This window comes from Colobus angolensis, unplaced genomic scaffold (assembly GCF_000951035.1).
Source record: "Colobus angolensis palliatus isolate OR3802 unplaced genomic scaffold, Cang.pa_1.0 Scaffold544, whole genome shotgun sequence".
In the NCBI taxonomy this organism is placed as follows: domain Eukaryota; kingdom Metazoa; phylum Chordata; class Mammalia; order Primates; family Cercopithecidae; genus Colobus; species Colobus angolensis.
In genome coordinates, this window is record NW_012118977.1 from 868827 (window position 1) to 873507 (window position 4681).

The following is a 4681-nucleotide window of genomic DNA, read 5'->3' on the forward strand; positions in this document are numbered from 1 at the left end:
TGTCTGTAAAGGATTTTATTTCTCCTTCACTTATGAAGCTTAGTTTGGCTGGATATGAAATTCTGGGTTGAAAATTCTTTTCTTTAAGAATGTTGAATATCGGCCCCCACTCTCTTCTGGCTTGTAGAATTTCTGCCGAGAGATCCACTGTTACTGTGATGGGCATCCCTTTTTGGGTAACCCAACCTTTCTTTCTGGCTGCCCTTAACGTTTTTTCCTTCATTTCAACTTTGGTGAATCTGACAATTGTGTGTCTTGGAGTTGCTGTTCTCGAGGAGTACCTTTGTGGTGTTCTCTGTATTTCCTGAATGTGAAAGTTGGCCTGCCTTGCTAGGTTGGGGAAGTTCTCCTGGATAATATTCTGAAGATTGTTTTCCATCTTGGTTCCATTCTCCCCATCACTTTCAGGTACACCAATCAGACGTAGATTTGGTCTTTTCACATGGTCCTATATTTATTGGAGGCTTTGTTCGTTTCTTTTTACTCTTTTTTCTCTCAACTTCTCTTCTCATTTCATTTCATTTCTTTGATCTTCATTCACTGATACCCTTTCTTCCACTTGATCAAATCAGCTACTGAACTTGTGCATGCGTCACGTAGTACTCGTGCCATGGTTTTCAGCTCCATCAGGTGATTTAAGGACTTCCCTACACTGCTTATTCTAGTTAGCCATTCATCTAATCTTTTTTCAAGGTTTTTAGCTTCTTTGCGATGGGTTCAAACATCCTCCTTTAGCTCAGAGATGTTTGTTATTACTGATCGTCTGAAGCCTTCTTCTCTCAACTCATCAAAGTCATTCTCCGTCTAGCTTTGTTCCATTGCTGGTGAGGAGCTACATTCTTTTGGAGGAGAAGAGGCACTCTGATTTTTAGAATTTTCAGCTTTTCTGCCCTGGTTTCTCCCCATCTTTGTGGTTTTATCTACCTTTGGTCTTTGATGATGGTGACGTACAGATGGGGTTTTGGTGTGGATGTCTTTTCTGTTTGTTACTTTTCCTTCTAACAGTCAGGACCCTCAGCTGCAGGTCTTCTGGAGTTTGCTGGGGGTGCACTCCAGACCTGGTTTGCCTGGGTATCACCAGCAGAGGCTGCAGAACAACAAATATTGCAGAAAGGCAGATGTTGCTTCCTGATCCTTCCTCTGGAAGCTTCGCCTCAGAGGGGCATCCAGCTGTATAAGGTGTCAGTCAGCTCCTATTGGGAGGTGTCTCCCAGTTAGGCTGCTCAGGGGTCAGGGACCCACTTGAGGAGGCAGTCTATCCATTCTCAGATCTCAAACTCTGTGCTGGGAGAACCACTACTCTCTTCAAAGCTGTCAGACAGGGACATTTAAGTCTGCAGAAGTTACTGCTGCCTTTTGTTCAGCTATCCCCTGCCCCCAGAGGTGGAGTCTACAGAGGCAGGCAGGCCTCCTTGAGCTGCAGTGTGCTCCACCCATTTTGAGCTTCTTGGCCACTTTGTTTACCTACTCATTGCTGAGATGCCTCAGCAATGGTAGACACCTATGTGGACCTGTTTAATGCAGCAGTAGCTAAAACAAAAGGTGAGGCTGAGAGAATTGGCATTGGTATACTTTATTCATTTTATATAAATCCTCTAAATGAATCTATTTTATATATAGGAAAACTGAGGCTCAGATGGGGTTGAATTCCATTTGCCCAAGATCACACAGTCAACTCAATAGGAGATTCAGATATCTAACCTACACAGTCTAACTCTTCAGCCATCACTCCAAGTACTTACATTTTACTTGCTATATTGCTTTCTATTTGTGACACGAACCTTGAGCCATTGCTTAGGGTGGAATTTAAGTGTCAAAGAGAATAGCTACAATAGCTGGATTTATTTAACACAAAGAACAAAAATCCCCAATAGAAAACCTGTTATGATATCAATGGCTCAGCTGGGGCAATAAATGATTGATAGTGTGTTTAATGTCATTAGTGTTGCCTGATCTTAGAACCCCACAGGCACCCCCACCCTACCCCCTCACTTGACCTTTGCTGAACCAGCGGTAACATTTCTCCTCTTTTCCTTCAAAGCCAGAATGTATTGTAAAAGCGAGTATGGGGCTATTTGGAAAAGGGGAAATATAGCCTTACACAAAATCACTCCAACAACTTAGTAAGTCTTAGTAAAAGCAAAATTTGAAAGCAGTTTGGTCCCTACTGTCACCAGCTTTACAAATTATTGTTCCTAGTTTGCATGCAGTAGAGCTGGGATTGAAGGGGTGTGTTCTTAGAGAACCATTGGACACTTAATCACCGATCTCTGGGAACTTATAGGTTAGGCCAGGGGAAACATTTAAGCCTGATGATTCATTTCTGTGGTGTACATTTGAGGCTGATTATATACACATATGTTCTCCTACTTGTGATTTATCTTCTTCTCTGAAAATATTTTTAAGCCTAAAAATCCTTTTCATGCCCCAGTGGGAAAACCTCCTGTGGTTACCTTCAGCCAGGTTACTTTGACAATAAGAAATCAAGCAACCTTCGTGAGTGCCTCTCACTGCCGCTTGGTGTAAGTAAATATTACTGACTTTAGAATTTGTCTGGAAGAAGAAAAGTGCCACCCTGGTGGGTCATGGCAGGAAGAGTTTGCAGAATTTAATGATCACATTTCTTATACAGGCTTTCTGACCTTGGGCAGGTTGCTGAGACCCTGGCATGTTAGAAGGAGTAGGGACTCCTCACCTCCCTCAAAGGGACTGGGGAAGGCAGAGTAAGAAGAAAGCATTGGGAATTACCTTGCAAACAATTAAGCACTGTGTTACTTGAGATTCAGCAGATGCTAACATCTTTCTCTCTGACCCTCAGTAAAGGAAGGCTGAGGGTGTGAATGTCCTTTTGAACTCAGTCAAGGCCACAGTGCAGTGGGCTAGGTTGATGTCATCCAGGTATGTGCTAACATTATCCAAGGCTAAACCTAGAGGAAAGGAGAGAAACAGTGTTTCCTTGCTTGTCTCTGGGAAAGATCCCATGATTATAAAATCATTTGGTTGTTTGCCATATCCCAGATTCTATGCTAAGCACTTTCTATATGTTCCTCATGTAAATCTCATAGCAGCTCTAGGAGGTAATTCTAATGCTAATTTCTTTCAGAAACAGCCTCATAGACACACCTAGAAATAATGTTTTACCAACTATCTGTTATCTGCTATCAACTTAGTCCACTCACATTGACACATAAATTAACCATCACGGGGAGTTATGAGATGAAACAGGTAGAAGATGCCTAAAGATTTTACTTTTCCCCAGTTTTACTTTGGTTTCTCTTTTGGAGAGTTATGGGCCTTGAGATTTGTTTTTTTTGTTGGTTTTTTTTTTTTTTTTGAGCTTTCTCTTTTGTAGGAGACAGATTGACACATATTGTTCATAACCAAGGAAATAATACAACGTACATGTAAAAAAATTGTAGACATCAACTACACTTTATGTTTTTTGTTCTTTACCTCCTAAGTTGCAGTGCCAACTTGCAGTTCGATCTCAGACTGCTGTGCTAGCAGTGAGCGAGGCTCCTCTGAGCCAGGTGCGGGATATACTCTCCTGCTGTGCCGTTTGCTAAGGCCATTGGAAAAGTGCAGCATTAGGGTAGGAGTGTCCCCAGTTTCCAGGTACCATCTGTCACGACTTCCCTTTGCTAGGAAAGGGAATTCCCTGACCCCTTGTGCTTCCAGGGTGAGGCGATGCCCCGCCCTGCTCCATGGGCTGCACCCACTGTCTGATAATCCCCAGTAAGATGAACCCAGTAGCTCAGTTGGAAATGCAGAAATCACCCATCTTCTGCATTGCTCACGCTGGGAGCTGCAGACTGGAGCTTTTCCTATTTGGCCATCTTGGAACCTCCAAAAGTTTTGAAGGTTTTCTTGTACTAGATGTGAACTCAAAGGGGCTGACCACAAGGAAAATAAAATAAAAACAGAAGCCCTCATTCAGAGAATAGATCAGGCCTCTGAAACCCTGAAGCAGATGGTCAACTCTTCCTGCTACTTGCCTTTCTTAATCCAAGGCTTGTGAAAGATATTCAATCAACAAGAACAATGATTTATATTGCAGTCACCATCAGGCTCATAATGCCTATTCCTCTCATTTTACTCATTCATTCATTCATCCACTCATTCATTCCCTTATTCCTACAAAATCATATTTACTGGTCACCTAACCTGTGCTGAGGAAAACACAGTGAATGAGACTCAGTCTATGATAACGTCCAGAGGGAGGTTATCCTAGGTAAAAGAGGAAAGGTGACAAGGATTTGAAGAGAGGAAAGCACCAGCAAGTTTCCTAGAGTCTCTGGGGTGGAGAGGGTGCGACCTTGAACTATCAGATTCTGGCCAAAGCCTTGTGATGACTGGGCAGCCTGGCAGAGTGGTTGAGAGGGTTGGTTTTGGAGTCTGGGGTCAAACTCTAGTGCTGCTACTAATAGTTGTGCAATGATGGGCATATGGCTGAAACCTTTGATGTCTTTATTTCCTCATGTGGAAAATGGGGCAAATGACAGGACTTACCTCTTAAATTAACTAATACTAGTGCACATCCTTCCTGTAGCCTTCTCTATGTACTAAATAAACATACACACACACAAAGATTTTTAACCTTTGATTTTTTTTGATACATCATACTATTTGCACTTTGCTGCAACTTGTTTTTAAAGCAAATAACATATTTTGAATACTCTTC